At 37.6% G+C, this 21,661-nt stretch overlaps 1 protein-coding gene across 2 annotated transcripts in view; it reads right to left on the minus strand.

Moving 5' to 3' along the window:
• Positions 1–21,015, minus strand: part of LOC132562390 (kinase suppressor of Ras 1-like) — a 45,225-nt gene extending 24,210 nt beyond the window's left edge. The window contains exon 1 of one of the 2 annotated variants that reach the window (XM_060227131.1): positions 20,998–21,015. The gene's annotated coding sequence lies outside the window, so the exon portion shown is untranslated. Of the gene's footprint in view, positions 1–3,837; positions 3,926–20,997 lie in introns of those variants that run through there. The other variant, XM_060227130.1, reaches the window with a different exon arrangement.
• Between the last annotated feature and the right edge of the window lie 646 nt (positions 21,016–21,661).

Raw genomic sequence — 21,661 nt, forward strand, 5'->3', positions numbered from 1 at the left:
AGTGTACATCTTGCACCGATACTGACTTTATGCATGTAAAAATGTTCATGGATGAAGTGGCGGATCAGACGTGAATTGAAAACCCCATAATATCATCTGGTGACTGGATAAAAATGCATGTAACTGAAATATCGTAGTATATTGTTTATAAGCAACGAACTGTGTGTTGAAAAACCACCCGGATGTTAAGCTTGACGTCATGACATCATGTCATTTGAGACCTGAATATAGTGCTGCATTCGCAGTAACTGACACACTGACCCACTCCCGTCGTTAGTGGGTACAAATTACAATGTCGGTATCAAATCTACTGTCTGTAGAAGTCAAAGCGTACGTGAAAATCCCCATGCAAACAACAATCAGATCAGCATCTGTACAACTGTCAGCATTCGACAAATCTATTTCAGTATGCTGCAAAACCCGCTAGCTTCAGCAAATCCTATCAAGTCTCGTTCCCACGAGAGTAGTTAACCGACATTGTGAACTCTGAAATGACGTCATAGTCGACTTGACGACCCTACGGATTTGTTTCCGAAGTAAAATTCGACAATTTACCGGTTTTACAATTCAATCTAGAGGAATCAACGAAGACGTCTCCGGGATCTGATCCGCACATCAGGTTCTAGAAGACGATTGATGTAGGTTTTATATGGAAACACTTAAGTTTATGTCCTGTTATGGCGATACAGAATTTTTTTCGAACGCGCTCGCTTTTTAGCCAAAATGACTTACATCTTTTTTTTAGCCAAAATGACTTACATCTTTTTTTAGCCAAAATGACTTACATCTTTTTTTTAGCCAAGATGACTTACATCTTTTTTAGCCAAAATGACTTACATCTTTTTTTAGCCAAAATGACTTACATCTTTTTTTAGCCAAGATGACTTACATCTTTTTTAGCCAAAATGACTTACATCTTTTTTAGCCAAAATGACTTACATCTTTTTTAGCCAAAATGACTTACATCTTTTTTTAGCCAAGATGACTTACATCTTTTTTAGCCAAAATGACTTACATCTTTTTTAGCCAAAATGACTTACATCTTTTTTAGCCAAAATGACTTACATCTTTTTTTAGCCAAGATGACTTACATCTTTTTTTAGCCAAAATGACTTACATCTTTTTTAGCCAAAATGACTTACATCTTTTTTAGCCAAAATGACTTACATCTTTTTTAGCCAAAATGACTTACATCTTTTTTAGCCAAAATGACTTACATCTTTTTTAGCCAAAATGACTTACATCTTTTTTTAGCCAAGATGACTTACATCTTTTTTAGCCAAAATGACTTTCATCTTTTTTTAGCCAAAATGACTTGTGATTTCAAAGCTTCCTTCCAGTAAATGATCCATCTTTAGCAAACGTTTACAAATCTCAATTCATGATACAGGTAATTCTTGCATTCTCCTATTCCAAATTAAACGCATATTTCACAATCTACACACACACACACACACACGGATAAAATGGGTTGTCGAAGGGGGACAACCCATGAACCTCATCGTTCATATGTATTGCAATGTACTGGCATTACTTCCCTTGCTGGGAACCAAAGACAGAGGGAAAAGAGAAAAAACGATTAATAAAGATGAATGAAGTTTAATGTTATCTACAAGTATTCCGGGCCAGTTAGATAACACGTAACATTCATTGGTGAGGCGGTCCGAATTATCGTGTTAGGAACGAACTCTGGGTACAGCATTGTAGTCAATCATGAAAACATTATGTTGGTAAACTATCGGTGGCTCAAAAAGTATGTTGGAGACAGCTCCGTGAGTTCTTAAATAGATAACAATCTCCAACAAACATCGAAACCGCCATTTAATTAGCCCTTCCCATCCCTCCGCTTTTGTATATTGCTTGCTTATGTAATATGTTATTTCAAAAAATACTACAGAAGACCCTCCCCTAGAAAAAACTATCTCTACCAAAGTTGTCGATCCTTAGTCACAATACACGGTAGAGCAATGCAATCGGGATGAGACTGCCAAAAATATTGTTGCGGGGCAGGGTATCATCCCTATTTTAGTCTTGCTTACCTATTAAGCTTGTATTGAGGTGTATCTTACAGGAACGTAAATTATATGAGTAAAACATTAGTTACAAGCTTACCAACTATAACATCACGTACCTTACGTTTCAAGGAGCTATTTTTATTCTTCAAAATAAGCATTAGAAATCAATGAGTCCGCTCTTTAAGAATACAAAAATGCATTCTTTGGCAAAGGGGCGAATGTTAATGTTATAGAAAAAGACTACAACTAAAATAAAAAAAAAACAAGATGTGTTTATGAAACACTATGCCACTGGTTGCAACTAAATTCTGAAGTTGGACATTAAAACTGTTCTGCGTTAAGCATGTGCTAATTGCTTGCACAATTTTTCAAATGTAGGTCAATGGTCACGGTCAAGGTCACATGGTCAAACATTTCGGTACCATCGGAAAGGTCTTGTCACAAGGAACACACATGCCAAATATGGAAACCATACTACCTCCTACGGTAGTTGACAACAGACAAACAAACAGCATGTCCCCAATCTTTCAATCCGGGTGCATAAAAAAGGTTTAGGTCATACCTGCATGAACGTCGAACTTTTTTGTCTCGAATAACACGAAACATATTTTTTGAAAGTCAAAGTGTAAGGATTAATCGTAGACCATCCCGTCGTTGCTGTAAGATACATTGTATTTAACTACCAACAGAAAAAAACGACCGTCAAACAGAGGTATTTCACCACTAACAGTGATCACAGAACATTTCAGGAATGAGGAAGACTCAATAGAAAAAAACTTGAGCCCATAAGCACGTGTTGCATTGTCGCGACTCATCCTCAACAGGTAAGGGAGGTAGTGCATGTTAGAAGTTGAAAAAAATAATTTGATAAAGCACTATTCATTTGTGTGGATCACAAGCCAATGACAGTGCCATTTTAACGGTTTATTATTGACTTGTTAAACTAACAAATCTTTTTGCTGTGAATCGCGATCTGGTTGATACAGAGGTCAACGATTAGCTCCGGAGCTGGGTTTTACCCAAGTTAACACCCCCCCCCCCCCACACACACACACACATCTCCCTCCCCCTAAATGATAATAATGATAAATCTGTTAACTATAGTTGTAATGGACGAGTTGACGAGTTGGATATTATATTTGAACGTATTATAAGCTAAATTTTGAATGTAACTTGTCGGCGAAGCTGATGTTTGTTGTGTATACCACGCTCTAAAAAACACACTGAACTTGATTTGCAATGTTCGTAGATTTTTAAACTAGCTACAGGCACATTGCGGCATGATTTTAATGACGTCAATGAGAATTAAAAGAGAAGACGGTATCAGGAGTATCAGTAAAGCCTTACAGTAAAAAGATACACTTGGAGATTGTAACCGTTTACGTCTCGTGGGACGTTAGTTCAAGGGTAGAGTTACTAATATCGCTATCCATATCAACTTTACATACAACTTGATGATAAATAGGGCGACCCTAAGGCTTTCGTTAAGCTACACCAATACATACCAAGTACAACATTTCCACCAAACAGCTATAGATCATATATAAATATATATATGTATTTATATTAGATTTACATTACATGACTACAGGTCCCTGTTGGACATCTTACTGGGAGTTTACATAGTATCATAAAATCTTGTTTTCTTTGTCATAAACATTTGATCGATTTAACTTTTGACAACTGTTGAATCATCAAAAACAAATTATTTCAACAAATAAATTAAATAATTTCATTCTGATATGTCGCTATTTTGAAAATATGACGCGTTGATAACCATATATTTTTTAAAACTCAAATACAGTAACATCCATTGACTTACCTTATAATGAAACCCTTCTGTTTATTAGTAAGAATTGATATTTCCAGTTGTACATGTCCAAAAGTTTCTTAAATAACTCGATCTAAGTGGAATCCACTTTCCACAAAGAAGCTTTTCTAAAGGAACATTTCTATTTAAACATCCTTATTTATAATTCCTTGATCCTCCATTGAGGCTGACGTACGAACTACATACTGTTTGTATATACAACAGAAACGCAAACAGCTGTTCGGTCTGTAAACCACTCAACGGGACAGGTACTACTGATTACTCCGTAGAACCGGTAGGACTCCGTAAATCACTCCATAGGATCGGTACATTTTGTTGACTCAATGATAGGACTGGTGCGAATACATGGGACCGAATGAGGACTCTGTTAATCACTTCATAGGACCGGTATAAATGCCTATTAAGAAAACACCCCATACTGCAGGTACTTTTGCTTACTCCATATAACACCACGGGGCCAATAAATCACTCCATAGGACCTTCCCTAAAGTCATACACTCCATAGGTCCAGTACCTTTATTGAACCTAAAAACTTCTTCATATGAAAGGTACAACTGCTGATTCTGTAAATCACTCTATAGGACCAGTAAATCACTCTGTAGGACCAGATCATTATATCGGACTGTTGTTGACAGTTAAATCACTCTATAGGACCAGATCATTATATCGGACTGTTGTTGACAGTTAAATCACTCTGTAGGACCAGTAAATCACTCTATAGGACCAGATCATTTTATCGGACTGTTGTTGACAGTTAAATCACTCTGTAGGACCAGATCATGATATCGGACTGTTGTTGACAGTTAAATCACTCTGCAGGACCAGATCATGATATCGGACTGTTGTTGACAGTTACATCACTCTATAGGACCAGTAAATCACTCTATAGGACCGGTAAATCACTCCATAGGATCGATACTTCTGCCGCCTCCACAGGACCCGCACTGCCGACATCGTTACACATCAGGACTAGAACAAATTCTCCTTCAGAAGATGTCACCACCGACCCTGAAAACCACTTCATAAGCTTACCTGACTGCTGACACTGTCGCCATGCCAGAGGACTGCATCAACAACAATTCTCTGAGCAACATGTATGACCGTCTATTGTGCAAGTTACTCCATCGTGAGTGATCACCCCTTAAGACCAGTAGCACTGTTGATTCTGTAAATTACTCCATTAGTCCACTCCAGCTCAGAAATTCACTTTATGAAAATAGACGCTGTATCACTGTCGACTCCGTAAATCACTCCCTTGGACAGTTCCGGTTGAGTTAATCACCTTGTAGAAGTGGTAAAACTCCTCCTGATTCTGTATTCACTTTACGGGACTGGTACTTCGTAAATCACTCCCTAGGACCGTTCCGGTTGAGTAAATCACCTTGTAGAAGTGGTAAAACCCCTCCTGATTCTGTATTCACTTTACGGGACTGTTACTTCGTAAATCACTCCTATGAAAATTGACACGCATGACGTAAATACATTGTGTGACCGTTATCCTATACGTTATATAGGACAATGTGTGACCAATATCATGTTGCTAATGCTATCCTTGTAACCGTTGTATTGTGTCTTTTTTCTTATCATGGCCGCAATGCAATGTCATTCATACATTTTGTGCGGATATGGATGTTATATTTATAGCAACAGTGACCTGAATCTTTGACAGTCGTTACAGAAACACTGTATATAAAGTTAACTTTATCTGCCCAGGAAATATTTTTCTGTTAACCTTTGCATTCTGATTTCTAAACTGAAAACAAGCACAAGTAAGGAACATAGTATGAAGTTTGAGTTTCATTGGTCAATGAACTCTCCTTGTCATCGCAAACCAACTTTTTTAATCATATTTACTCTGACCTTTGATCTTTGACCTTCAAATATGAAAAAACAATACCTAGAAATCTTTCTGTAAGGAAGCAACATATCCAGTGTGACATCCTTTTTATTTTTCTTTAGCGATGAGGTAGTGATGTTGAGTAGGATATCTTTCAATTTGGGTGAAAAAAGGTAAAATGATTTTACATCTATTGAAAAAAAAACACATGTAGGAATTATTTTTCATTACGCAAGGAATTATCAATATGTTAAGGATGCGGCGAAGACTGAGGTTGGATGTGGTGGCGAAGATTGAGGTGGGATGTGATGGCGAAGACTGAGGTGGATCTGGTGGCGAAGACTGAGGTGGGATGTGGTGGCGAAACTGAGGAAATATATACGATTCCAGGTTTAAATATCGACCCATCAGTAGGAAAATGTGTCGTGCATAGTCGTTATATTTCTTATACATTTCCACAGCACGTAACTTGAAATCAGGAAAATATATAATTCTAATCATTCAATTATGCTTTCCTTAAGGATATTCTATATGTCAGATGTTTACTGATAGACCACATTTGCATATTTTTTCCGGCAGAATACTTCAGTATATTTCTATAACGATAGCGGGTAAGATACAAATGTAACTTCCGTAGCGAATTATTACACTCTTAGGACTCGTGAAACTGCCCTTGTTGCACTAAAATCGCCCTTGTGTTTCTCTAGTCTGGTGCCTAATCCTATTAGCGATGCGACAGATTTAGAACTTTGACACACATCAACCATTCATTGATACGGTAAGTTCACAGTAAATAAAATTAACCTACTTGATGTTTTTTGTACAATCAGTACAAGGCTAAACATACTCAAGAGGCCAAGAGTTTTCAACTGAATTTTGGAAAGTCGGTATGACCTTGGGATTACTGATAACTGTTATATTGAACTATTGACGTGACCTTGGGATTGCTGATAACTGTTACATTGGACCGTTGGTATGACCCTGAGCTGGTCGATGACCGTTATATTGGACTATTGACGTGACCTTGGGATTGTTGATAACTGTTACATTGGACCGTTGGTGACCTTGGGATTGTTGATAACTGTTACATTGGACCGTTGGTATGACCCTGAGCTGGTCGATGACTGTTATATTGGACTATTGACGTGACCTTGGGATTGTTGATAACTGTTACATTGGACCGTTGGTGACCTTGGGATTGTTGATAACTGTTACATTGGACCGTTGGTATGACCCTGAGCTGGTCGATGACCGTTATATTGGACTATTGACGTGACCTTGGGATTGTTGATAACTGTTACATTGGACCGTTGGTGACCTTGGGATTGTTGATAACTGTTACATTGGACCGTTGGTATGACCCTGAGCTGGTCGATGACCGTTATATTGGACTGTCGATATGAACTTGAGATATACAACTGTTTGAAGTATTATATTGTCGGTATGACCTTGAGCTCGAGATAATTGTTATGTTTATACCTATATCTATCTTTAATACAGAACTGTTGATATAACATTAAGATTGTAATTACATGTTAACAAGATTGTCAGCGTAACGTTGAAGCATACCAGGGGCTTAGTTGACCTTTATCGCTTAGATGTTCCAAAATTTAAAAAAAAAATACATTATTGGAAGTTTTTTGGGAACTTTCATGTAAATCCCAGAAAGTGGGTCAAGGTCATTCCTTTGAACATTTTTAATTTGATAGTGATAGAACTCGATTTCAACTTATTTGGTCCCTGTTATATTAAAGTTGGTAGATTTTAGCAACCCTTTTAGCCCCTTATGACAAGTTACTTGCTTTAGATATCATAGGTATAAAAAAAATACCGTTTGATGCTGGACAACTGACCTACTGTCGGACGACGGACGCTGTGCCACAGTATGCAAGTGAGCAAGTGAGCTAATGATGTCTTTATTTGGCATTCCGAAGTTCTTTTAATTGTATTGTTATTGTCAAACGATGATAAGACAATATCCGTCTTTATCAAAAATAGTTCATGACGGAACATCCGAAATTTGTTACAGTTTTATATTCATCGCCGATTAGAACAGTGTAACATAGAAATAGAGACAAGTGCTTGTTCACACAAAATGGCTGCTTCTCAAAGAATGTCTTTTGGGTAACAGCTGCTACACTGTTGTTGGTTTTGATGTCTTAACAATTGGTGGCTTTTGGGGACACGATCATGCCTCATCAACTCAAATATGACATGCTTATTCTACGCTTCTTTATTGACAATTAGTGGGGGCAATACCCAGTCAAATTAAATACACTCGCGCATATCTGATTATTAAGTAAGAAAGTAAATATAGTTTGAGAGTAGGTAATTAATGAAGAGACCGCAATCGTAAAAGCGTCGTGGGCAAATCTACACAAAATTCAAAAGTGACTGTTGACACACTCGCCTTTAACCTAAGTGTCCGAGGTTCGATTAATGAAACGACTGTGAAAAGTTATGGGGTTGCTTGCCCGACCACGCCGGCTCTTCTCTGCCATTCCAGTTTACTCCCGCAGTAAAACCCTTCGCACGCCTTATCCCGGGTCAAACTGATTCATTTTAGCTATAACAATTTGTTAAGTAACTGTTGTAAAATAATCAAAGTTGAATTTTAAAACTGACGACGAATTAAGGGTCATACCACATTAGATGTTCAGTGAAGCGCGACATTCAGTTTAGGTACATGTGAAGTAATTGCCACCAGTAAATGCCACCAGACAATGTGGAGTGACTAGACTAAACCTGTTTTAACATTGTGGCCACCAAAGGAAACGCACATATAAGACTAAGTGCCTTTTGAGATGTGGCTCACAACGTCCATGAATACGTCGCGTGCTAATGCGTTGGCCCGGATGACAAGCTTATTGATCGATCTGTATTTGTTTAAACGCAGACCGTTTAGTGTGTGATCTAAGATATACTCTTTCCCCTGAGGGACAAGTAAGGGGGCGGATCGAGGGCGGTAGGGGGCGAGAGCTAATCTTTGTGATGCACGTTGTTATCACGTTTTATCCTAAATATAAATACGGGATGCTTACGTCCTTGTAAACATAATTTCTGTTTATAACTTCAGTATTTATTTTCGTTTCAAATGTCAGGACGATATATAGAAATAATATCTGCATTTCTAGAACAAGTAAAATATTTCTGAGTCAGATCATTACCATTTTACGTGTTTCAAATAACACGAGGCAAATCAAAGTCATCTTTACAGCAAACAATATGTAAGATCATTTCTTTTCTTTCAATGTTATAAATCAACAATACTAAAATTACATCCATACCTTGTCATCAAGGTCAATGGTCAAACGACTGACATCTTTTAGCATAAAGTTGTCCTGATTTTTACTTTTAAGTTCTTATAAATATCTTACGGCACTTTAAGTGCAGTTTCGTTATCACCAGTTGTTTGCAAATCACTGTAGTTTTTACATACGGGGTCAAAGTGCAAATTAACTTTTGATAACATGTATATAACAGCCACATGCAGCTTTCATGAATGTCAATTTGATATATTAGGTAACTTCATCAGAAGGTCTCTGTTACTTAGCTCAAAATTAAACAAGTTTTATAACCAAAGGTCTATAATTTGCACCCAATTTAAACTATTTTTACATCTTAATATTTTCTAAGACATAATAAAAAAACTGAATCGATATTCAACGTGAAGTGCATGATCAAATACCCATTTCAACTACTACAAGGTCAAAGGTCAGAGTATATTCTTAACTCTTTAATGGTCAAATTTCTGTTATATTATTAAGGATCAAGGTCAATTTAAATAAAACGAGGAGTTATGAGCATTTGTCATTGTCATAGGTCAATGATCGAGACCAAATAGTTTATCCAGTAAGTGTTAAATTATCTGTGGTGTAAATCTATAAGACATTGTTGAAATCTAATATGACGTCATTTGAATAAGATAAAAAAAAATGGATAAAGGTCAAGGTTGTTATGGTAATCTAAACCGTGTACAATCGTGACTAATAAGTTCACAGATACTACGGAAATAGCAGGTGTAAATATAGATGTTCTATACACTGGTAGTATCATGAAACACGTGCTTGTTACCTCTGAACAGTGATCGAAGACGAAAATAAAAGCTATACCTTAGTACCCCATTTCAGCGATCCGACCACGCTGTCTATATCTAGGTGTGGTCGCGAGCAGACGCATTGTTTTTATTCAAAATTATCAGTTTCCTGTAGCACCATCGCAGTTATCGCACTAAACCTGTAATATTTTCAAAGAATCCTTCATATATATATCTGGAGAACGTCGTGTGTGTTTTCCAGAAATAACAATGGCGTTCCTAATATCGGTGACACTGCCGATGTGAGAACGTTATATCTGCCAACATGATGACAAGTATCAGTGACACTGCCAATGTTAGAACGTTTATATCTGCCGACATGTTTACAAGTATCAATGACACTGCCAATGTTAGAACGTATATATCTGCCGACATGTTTACAAGTATCAATGACACTGCCAATGTTAGAACGTTTATATCTGCCGACATGTTTACAAGTATCAATGACACTGCCAATGTTAGAACGTTTATATCTGCCGACATGTTTACAAGTATCAATGACACTGCCAATGTTAGAACGTTTATATCTGCCGACATGTTTACAAGTATCAATGACACTGCCAATGTTAGAACGTTTATATCTGCCGACATGTTTACAAGTATCAATGACACTGCCAATGTTAGAACGTTTATATCTGCCGACATGTTTACAAGTATCAATGACACTGCCAATGTTAGAACGTTTATATCTGCCGACATGTTTACAAGTATCAATGACACTGCCAATGTTAGAACGTTTATATCTGCCGACATGTTTACAAGTATCAATGACACTGCCAATGTTAGAACGTTTATATCTGCCGACATGTTTACAAGTATCAATGACACTGCCAATGTTAGAACGTTTATATCTGCCGACATGTTTACAAGTATCAATGACACTGCCAATGTTAGAACGTTTATATCTGCCGACATGTTTACAAGTATCAATGACACTGCCAATGTTAGAACGTTTATATCTGCCGACATGCTCTGTCCATACGGTTTATGAAGCTTTGAGACATGGTTGTATAAGGTATTGATGAGGGATAGCTCCTTGACAAGTTATTATAGGACTTTCATTTTTCGATGTTTTCGTCGTGTGTCTCATCACGTTGGTGGTAGCTATGATACACGGTGTCGTCTATGTCAAGAGAAAACATCAGAAACGTTATTCCAGATTTTTTTATTTCTTCAGACAAAAAGGAGATGCAGAAAGCACTGGCATGCACAAGTTCACAGTAGGAAGTGCTGTTTTTTATTTATTATACTTGATCAAAATAATCTTGACAGTTTGTATGTGTCATTCATTTAATCAGCATTGATAGTTCTTCGGCCCAACAAATTGCCTGCCAAATTCTGTAAATAAATACATCCTGGATATTACATGAGAGAAAGATTTTTGATGTTTTCAAGATATGTATCCCATGTGACCTTGAAAGTGGGGGTCAAGGTAATTGATTTGATAAGAAACTAATGATACTTTATCCAGAGACGTATATGAAACATCTCTGCTTGATCAAAGTGTGATAGAAGTCCTATATCGTAACCCTGGGCTCTTAGTTATTGGAGCTTTTTAAAGATTTCAAGTTATACTGAGCCCCAAAAGAAAACGTATATCCGAGTTAAGGTACGTTTTGTAAGGAATTGAAGAACAGGAACCGAATTTTTACTGATTTATTCAATCGTTTGTTAAAATTGCTATTAAACAAAATGTGTCTAGATTTCATTTTATAAAATGTACAATTGCTATTGTCTATTAATTGAAGGTAGCCCCATGAAAAGGAAAATCACAAATCAGACAATAATGCGTGTGTCCGCCTTGGGCATTGATACAGGCTGTGCAACGTCGTCTCATGGAATTGCTGAGAATATGGAAGAATGCCAGGGGCAAATCGTTCCATTCCTGCAGGAGTCTGCTGTGCCATTGTCAATGGAGCCCCACCAGTAGGATTCTTCTCCCAATTTCATCCATATTCGGTGAAAGAGACGGTCAAGGGAGGCCATTCACATTATTTTAGGAAACCCATAGGTACTCGAGCAGTGTGGGGATGGGCTTTGCCCTGCTGGTAAAACTGTAGTTGCGGCTATGCAGTAAACAAGGGAACGACTTAAGGCCTGAGAATGTCATCCCTGTACACCACTCCTCTTACACGTTGACGGAAGACGTGTCCGATAGTGGTAACTGAAGGCTCCCCATACCATCACGCTTCCACCATATCTGTTAGTCTGCAGGAAACAACTTCGGCTTAACGTTCGTTACGTCGACGCCACAAACGCAATCGGCCATCAGCATTGGAAGATGAAATCGAGACTTGTCTGAGAAGAGAACTATCACCAGACAACAAGTCGCCTTCGTTCATGAAACCTTGTCCATTGAAGGCATTGCTGTCGATGGCGCTGAGTGAGAATAGGCCCTACGTAAGGACATCGGCAGTTAAAGCCATGTTCACGTAGGCGACTCCGGGCGGTCTCGGCGGACACTAGGCATCTTCTAACTCTGATGTCAGGTGATGTTCTGGTTACAGGTTGGGTCCGGTTACGGTGGTGAGTTACCCGGATGTAGCGAGCTTGGGCCTGAGTTGTTACCCTTGGTTTCCCCGTTCGGGCGCGATTAGAAACAGAATCCGTATGTTGGAAGCGTCCAGCAAACGTGGCGACAGTGCTAAATGACACCCCAAGTGCATGGCTACAATAGTGGCGGAGGTATCTGCATGCAAACTTCCCAAAACATTCCTCTCTGCAATTGTGTTGAGCGTGGCATTGTGTTTCATGAGCATTATTCGCGCTACCTTCACTGAATGATTATTTTCGGGACGGACCACTTTATAAAGGACACGTCTCGGTGAAAACTCACCTGCATTGGCAACATTCGTGATTGCACGTGCAGAATTTACGATTTTACGCATGCGCATGTGTCGGGAGTGAACAAAAAGCGCGCCATTTTATCATTTGCACTCACAACTTTAAGTAGTGTATCAAAGGTCACAACTAAAACTTTTCACGTGAGGGTTCAGTATATTTGACCCACGTGGGTTTAGGTAATCTAAACGGACTTGGTATCCCATTATTTCAGCATGTTAATGTCCCTATAGCATGCCCCTGAGTATCTGATATGAATTCATAGCGATGTTAACTGTTAATCAAGAACTAATCATTTCAATAATTTGCACGTGAGCAACAACGGAGAGTCTGATTATATACATACGTCATCATCTAAACATTCCGGAATCATGTCCCTTTTATTTTTATAATGAAGTAAAAGAAAGTTCGTCTCAGTCAAATCATATAACAGCACCCTGATTTCACATCAAATCATCAGCGTCCTCCAGGGATACAATATATTTCCCTTTAATTTAATCGACACAGGAAATATCACATCCCGGATATTAAACCGAGGTTATTGCAAAATTTTATACCTGCGGTGAGTCGGGTTTCCTGGTTCCACAGGATGTCCGGATGTGCCTGGAATATATTGTACGCACAGAACTGAGAGTTAATTTAGAAATACACGTAATCTCGATCTATATTACCAACACGTGGTCTCAAAAGCGAACGAATCTAGTTTGGTGTCAATCCCGCAATCCCCGTTGTCCTCCCTCCACCCCCTCCTTATAACTTTGTTAAAAGCGATGATGTTTCCGACTGAAACAATTGAGAATTTTGATACCTCAACGAGAAGTAGCGTTTTACAGAAGGAAAGCAGATGCTCTCTACCTGATACATATGTATACTGTCAATGCATACAGATAACTAGTCGATCGTTTTACTTTCTTAAGATAGAGTAGATAAATAAAATAAGCGAAAATAAAAAAAACAAGTATTAACAGGGACCGCTATATACATGCATATCCCCCAAATACCTCACAATCGTAAATGTTGTGCATAGTAATGAATTAAGATTGAAACAAAATTCTATCAGAATGGAATATCATTCAAATTCCACCACAGAATCGGTTCTTTTTATCAACCATTTTGTCCAATAAGATATAGGACATCTTTGTTTTGTCTGCTTTATCCTGTTAGACAACTCATATGTAACGGTTTTAATCAAAATTGCACAACATGTAAATTGCAGCCTATTAGAAGCTCTTTCGGTGGCCATTTTGTAAAATCAGAAAACGGACTCCATCATTGTGTTTCTGATGCAAGACCTACACACCAAATTTCTTGAAAATTAGACATCTAAATTTAGACCAATCAGAAGCCGCTATATATATCAACCAATCACAGTTCAGGAAATGGTGGACATTTTGTCTGACTGGATAATGTAATCCTTGTTAATATCTACAACATCATTATACCAAATTTGCACAACGGGAATATTGAAATTTCCTGGCATTATTTGCACTCCAGGGCAGTCATTTTTCCCAATCAAAAAACAGATGTCAATATTGTGTTCGCCATATGAAACAATATATGTCTAGAAGTTACCCAAATTTTGGCCAAGCATAGGCCGCAGTTGATTTAAAAACGAAAAAGCTCTTTCCCTTGAGACAAGAAGGTTCGTGTTAAGTTCCATGAATAGCATTTGAGAAATGTGTCGGAAACCATGCCAACGGAAGAAAGTGGGGTTTTTTTTGTAGACCCCTGCTAAGTAGAGAAGACAAAAGTCACAAAATTAAATTAGCTCTGCGCTCAAATGAATCAGCAATTCGCTTCCTCGTCCTCCGCCCCCACGAATCGTCCTACTTTCTCCCTTCCATGCAAAGATCAAGTTCGCACTTTTTCTATCCTTACCCTAAAAGTGCAGTACGCACGTATGCTTTATTGTCACGATACAGCTGGACGTGTTGGTGATCGTTGTTATGTCTGGTGATATTTTGCTTACCTTGTCCTCCTTTTGGAACGTGTCATTGCTTACTTGGTTTTACTTAGATTTTCGTGGTGAGTGTCGTCAAAGAGGCAGAAGATGTGTACCCTTCCGGAACATCTGGTCTCAACTCCAGTAACATGATAGCATTTTCTATACACTCTCGTTTTTTGGTGGACATGTGAGATTGCACATATAACATTGATACCATAAGACAGGACAGCCGTTTAAGATTCCTAACGACTTCCGTTCGGTCATTTACTTTAAGAAACTACCGTGAATGTACTCGGCATGACCTACTTTCCTCTTAAGAGTTGCTGACCTGAGCCACACTTCATCAGACGTTGACATGTTAAACTATGTTACAGGAATTCTTACGAAGTCGAAGATTGGTCCCTTAGGGATCATAGCGGAAATGAAACACTGTTCTGTCTGTTCGGAGTCCCTCGGATCTTTATGGGAAATCAATTAATGGAACATTGGAAACACTTACGCATCACAAAAGTAGAGGAGTGTTCCTGGATCACATGAGTTCTAACTACCAATAAATCTCGAAATCATTTCTAAGATACAAACCCGTATCTGCACAAGCATATTGTGATACAAAGGGACTAAAACGATATTCCCAAATCAAGAAGGTTTTGTTGGTTGCTAGCAAGTCACATTAAGCGAACTAACCGTTATCGATCGAACATGTCACCTGTAACTAAATAAGCATGATAACACTGCATGAACTTCAATGATTTTGTGGTCTCAACTACCGCTTTCTTTACTGGCTTTAAACTCTAAATAGGACAAGTCCATCAAGAAGGGTTACCTCCTCTTCTTTCCGATGGTGATTTCATAAGTGTCGGTTACGGCAAACCTAGAGGACTAAACATTTACCAGCAATGTGTCTACCACTTGGAATTTAAAGGAAAGTACAAATGGCACACAAATGAAAAGAATCTTTCAATACAAATGTAAAATATGATCAAGTACAACCAAACAATAAATTAAACTACATCATACTGATGTTTCAATCTCAAACTGCAAATCTAGATGTATGATAGTCACCATTTCGTTATTTACGCCGAAAAGACCCGTGATTAAGGACTATTATACTCTGAGATCATTACTAAGAATAATATCATGCTGATCATAACAAAAAGGTTTTATATGCTTAGTCAGTTCCTTCTGATCATGCGTATGATACATTTTCTTAGTCTAAAACATAGAAATGTTTTAAACCTAAATACACAGCTAGGGCATATTACATTCATATATATAAATTTATAACAAAACAAGCTATCATTGATACCAACCCAAGCTAGGACTGATAACAAACCTAGCTAGGACTGATAACAAACTAAATTATGACCGATAACAAACCTAGCTAGGACTAATAACAAACCAAACTATGACCGATACCAACCCAAGCTAGGACTAATAACAAACCAAACTAGGACTGATAACAAACCAAATCATGACCGATAACAAACCAAATTATGACTGTCACGTAAGCATGTATATTTTGTATACACTTGGGGTAAGTCACCTTAATGGTAGGGTACCGCTAGGCGGAATTGCATCACGGGTAGGTGTGCACGGGGTGAGATTCTCATGACAGGTATTGTGTTATTGTTACCGTGCACCCGATATGGATTTATCGGCATTTAGCGTCATGTGAGACAGGCACAGGGGACTCACTGTGGTAAGTAATCTTTATCTCTTTTTCTTTTCTATATTAGTTGGTATTGTTGTTTTGTACCAGTCCATATATCGGGTCAAACAATCTAAGTATCTGTGCGCTCCAGTCAGCCGTGACCATTGTTTATTGTTTGTATGTTGATAACTTTCATTTTTGTTGTTTTCGTACTATAATTGAATATATTATGTTTGTTTTCCTAAATATGCACATGATATAAGCATATTGGAGTGTTGTACATGAAACTGCATAGTCTATGTCATGTTTCGGGTCGATTTTAAAATCTATGGAAGCCCTGATCAATTTATTAGTGCCGAGCGTAGTGCGTACGCGAACGAGTGGAAAAAGTATGGAAGCCTTGAGGTGTCAGTTGGTGTATTTCGTAATTTTGTTTTATTTTGTTTGTAATTTGGAGCCGCACATTATTTCGACGCTAATATGAACGTATTTCAGTATTTTTTAATTATGGTTCATTCTAAAGTTGAATAATTATGGTAAATAATAAGTATTTTGTACCATGTGTTTTGTTAGTATAGTATGGAAGTGTGAGTGGAAATTATAACTATTTGTGTTAATCATTATAGCTTCACATGACGGGTTGGAACATTGATTGAGTCAGGACCAGGCAGGCCTCTCCTTTACATTGCGACCCAAGCGTCAGGACCGACCAGAAGTAACGACTTTCATTCAGGGTCAAGGTCAGCGAGGGAGCATACTTAGAAGTTACACTGCCAGGGTCGGCGACTTGAATTCAGCACTTAATCAGCTGTCATGTCTTTGACATAAGTGCGTTGCCTATTATGGTGATACAAGCGTGGAACTGCTTGAGGACGGTGACTCTGGATTGAGTCACGGTGATTCAGAGTATGGAACTCTATTGGGTTTGACAGGAACACTGTTCTGTTTCGTGAGCTAGAAGCTACAGGGACACTTATCATTATTTGGTTTATGAGTGTGTGAGTTAGCGAGTGTGACATCTTTAAATATATAGTTTATTTGTTTCATTGTAAATAAACATCATTGTTATACTGTGATCGGTTCTTCCAGCTTTCTTTTCCCGGATCACCAACCGTCGCTCGTCCCACGTTAACAATGACCGATAACAAACCTAGCTAGGACTGAAAACAAACCTAGCTAGGACTGATAACAAACTAAATTATGACCGATAACAAACCTAGCTAGGACTAATAACAAACCTAGCTAGGACTGATAACAAACTAAATTATGACCGATAACAAACCTAGCTAGGACTGATAACAAACTAAATTATGACCGATAACAAACCTAGCTAGGACTGATAACAAACCAAACTAGGACTGATAACAAACCTAGCTAGGACTGATAACAAACCTAGCTAGGACTGATAACAAACTAAAGTATGACCGATAACAAACCTAGCTAGGACTAATAACAAACCTAGCTAGGACTGATAACAAACTAAATTATGACCGATAACAAACCTAGCTAGGACTGATAACAAACCTAGCTAGGACTGATAACAAACCTAGCTAGGACTGATAACAAACCAAACTAGGACTGATAACAAACCTAGCTAGGACTAATAACAAACCTAGCTAGGACTGATAACAAACTAAATTATGACCGATAACAAACCTAGCTAGGACTGATAAACTAAATTATGACCGATAACAAACCTAGCTAGGACTGATAACAAACCAAACTAGGACTGATAACAAACCTAGCTAGGACTGATAACAAACCAAACTATGACCGATACCAACCCAAACTAGGACTGATAACAAACCTAGCTAGGACTGATAACAAACCTAGCTAGGACTGATAACAAACCAAACTATGACCGATACCAACCTAAACTAGGACTGATAACAAACCTAGCTACGACTGATAACAAACCAAACTATGACCGATACCAACCCAAACTAGGACTGATAATAAACCTAGCTAGGACTGATAACAAACCTAGCTAGGACTGATAGCAAACCTAGCTATGACCGATAACAAACCAAACAAGGACTGATAACAAACCTAGCTAGGACTGATAACAAACCAAACTATGACCGATAACAAACCAAACTAGGACTGATAATAAACCTAGCTAGGACTAATAACAAACCTAGCTAGGACTGATAACAAACCAAATTATGACCGATAACAGACCAAACTAGGACTGATAACAAACCAAATTATGACCGATAACAGACCAAACTAGGACTGATAACAAACCAAATTATGACCGATAACAGACCAAACTAGGACTGATAACAAACTTAGCTATGACCGATATAGAACTAAGCTAGGACTGATAACAAACCAAACATTGACTGTTAACAAATATTAAATATTACAACTGTATTTTCTGTTGAGCGGCGATCGGTGTTGAAGCCTGTTTCAGAGTTTCTCACAAATCTAAGGCACAAACAACGATTGAAAAATAATTGAGGGGTTTCCAAGTTCATCAAAAATTATCGAATATGATCCAAATGATATTTTTTATAGAGTTCGTGCACTAGAATCAAAACATGTTCTTGTAACAAAAAATCTTGCCCTACCTTCTTGTAGCTGTCACCTCTCAGGTAAAATCTCAACAATGCGTACCTGTACTTATACAAAACGCGAGAACTTTACATCAGCCAATTTTACCAATCGAAAACAGCTGTGTATGTCTAAGTCACGGCTTTGTTAGTTTTAGTGACTAGTTTCTCGTCACTTCGGATTAAGTGCTTATAAAATCGGCATTGTATTATTCATATCATTAAGATCAAATGTATGAAGATATCTAGATATCACACTAAAATCATATAAAATACTAAATCTTTAGGTAGGGGAGAGGCACCGGGCGAGTCAAGTTTTTTCATAAAACCCTATTCATTTTCTATGCATACATGAGAATTCTAAAACATTTTCAACAATAGTGAGATATATACTAAACAATTATAAAATCTTTCTAATATGACAAGAAAAAGAAAAGAAAAAGAAAAGAAAAGTGGAAATAGTTTACCATTAAAATCGTGACATGATATTAGCTAAGTGCTGAAACTAACAATACTTGATGTAGCTAGGGTTTATAAAGTACGTACTTAATGTGGAGACGCTGGCCACGGGGAACACTTTTTGTGATATTTATGCCGAATTTTAAATGGATGAATTATTATTCGGTAGATTGACATACATTACAAATAAAACGAAAAAGTTGTATCCAGCTAACGGGAACGAGCGCGGGAGATGAAACTAAATACGTCATCATATCTTTTTTATATATACACGTCAGCTTGATAATCAATTTCACAACGGAAATTTACAACTATGCATCATATACGTGTCATGAAATTAATTTACTTAAACGACACATACGCGTATCAAGATCGTTCTAAACAATAGTCGTAAAAAGTATTACGAATTTAGAAAAAAATCTGTGTTAAGTTGAAAACATATATGCACGAATTAAGCATGCCAAGGTAGGAGATTAAAAGATCCCTTCACGATTGTGTATAGAGGTGGCTTGGGTACTTTATACACACGTGCTTATGAAGAAAAAGTTCAAAGACGTGAGTAGATTATTCTAGGCCTATCTTGTACAATACATATCTGTATGTAAACGTTTAAGCTGATTTTTATCAGTCTGTAATAGACGACGGAGTATTAGAATACAGCAATAAATAGTTTACAAAAAAAAAATCACATTTAAATACAAACTGAATCTATTGTAGATGTAGAGGCCTGCTGAAGTATCGTGTTCTGAAAAAAGGACATCACAAAAATATGGATGTCATAGAGTCCTTCTCTAGAGACCAGGGCCCGTATTCATGAAACCGTTCTCATTCTCAAGCATGAGTTTTGTGCTCAAGCCTTATGTCTTGTTTAAGTTAAAAATTAATAAATAAGGCTGATTTTGCCAACGATTTAAAAAAAAATTTGAAAGGACTTCAAGTCAAAGTCATAATCAATGTTTATTTTTGACATTTGCATTATTTTATATAATTAAGGCGAATCATAAAAAAGTCCAAAAGGGAGAGTGTGAATATTTGTTCTGTAGTATGAGCATCTGATAAAAGCAGTGAAAACATAACTGGAAATACAAAAGGCCAAAAGGCGAACCAAGAAATAAGTTTAATCGTGGACAGTGCAAAGAGAAGGTTCTTACAGAAAGTGCAATAAGCAGAATTGAGGGCGAAAAAGTTCCAGAACGCGCAATAAGTGAAATGTTTCATTTAAAGCGCAAAAGGGGAAATGAAGTACAAAAAGCAAAAAAAGGGGAAATATCATTTGGAAAGTGCAATAAGCGGATTAATGGAAAGTCAAAAAAAGGAATGGTGAAAGATAGTACGATTAGAATAATCTCAAAAAGCGCAAAAAAATATATGGAAAGCACAAAACAGGAAAGGTAAAACAGAAAGTGTAAGTGGGGAAATGTGATACAGAAAGTACAATAAGCGGAACACGATGGTAACTAATGGTAAGTGTTGAAAAAGAAATAAGCTATGGAAAGTGAAATAAGTCAAACAAGATTTCGTAAAGTGCAAAACGATTAACAGAAAGTGCAATAAGCGGAAAAATGAAGTTTGAAAAAGTTAAATCTGAGAATACTTGTGTATATGTATTTTGGAGCCGATCTAGCAACGTGAAACGCCCCATTGTGAACAGGTAGTGCCCAGTTATAGTTCGTTAGGTGCAAAACCATCATCGCCGAACTGACTTAAAATAATGTCTACAGAAGCAACATTTATTCTCGGTTTACAAATGTAACTGAAAACACTCACCTTAATGATAAATTACAATCGTCACAGCCGACAGCTTCCATCTGAAGGTATTTGGTGTTGCCATGACAGCTGTATATATGTGTTAGATATCCTATGAATTCACAGAAATTTGAAATAAATTTCCAGACTACCAACACGAAAAATGGAGATGTTTCGTGCCTAATCTGCCAGCCGGATCAGCAGCTAACCTTAGCTGAGCTGTCGTTTACTACATCATCCAGCGTCTTGGCGTATGCTGTATTTTATTTAATAATTTTGCACGGTGTCGACCGGCAGCTTGTCAAAATGTCAATACACAAAAAAACACTATTCCGAAAATGTCGCAGTATAAAAGCGTTTGTAGCGTTTAAACTCACCAAGCTTTGTTGTGTGACATTCTCTGGTACAGATCAATATGCAGTAAAAGTCCTACGCCGATAACTAGTCACCCACAAGCACTGTGTAAGTAAGTGGGATTGACAACCGTCATTTTTTGGTTTTGTCGCGGACAATCTGGAGTGTCGTCTGCTCCAGTGTAACGGGAGCACGTGCGGTCCAGGAGAGCCGTCTGTATCGATAAAATAGACGTAAATACAAGCAACAATCTTAAGCTCCCATAAAAATAGGTTTCCGGTCTCTGCTTAAAAAAACAGGCTCGGTAGGTAGGGATTTAAAAAAATCGTTG

The sequence above is a fragment of the Ylistrum balloti genome, unplaced genomic scaffold (assembly GCF_031769215.1).
Source record: "Ylistrum balloti isolate Yb309-2 unplaced genomic scaffold, AGI_CSIRO_Ybal_v1 Utg371406, whole genome shotgun sequence".
NCBI classification, from domain to species: domain Eukaryota; kingdom Metazoa; phylum Mollusca; class Bivalvia; order Pectinida; family Pectinidae; genus Ylistrum; species Ylistrum balloti.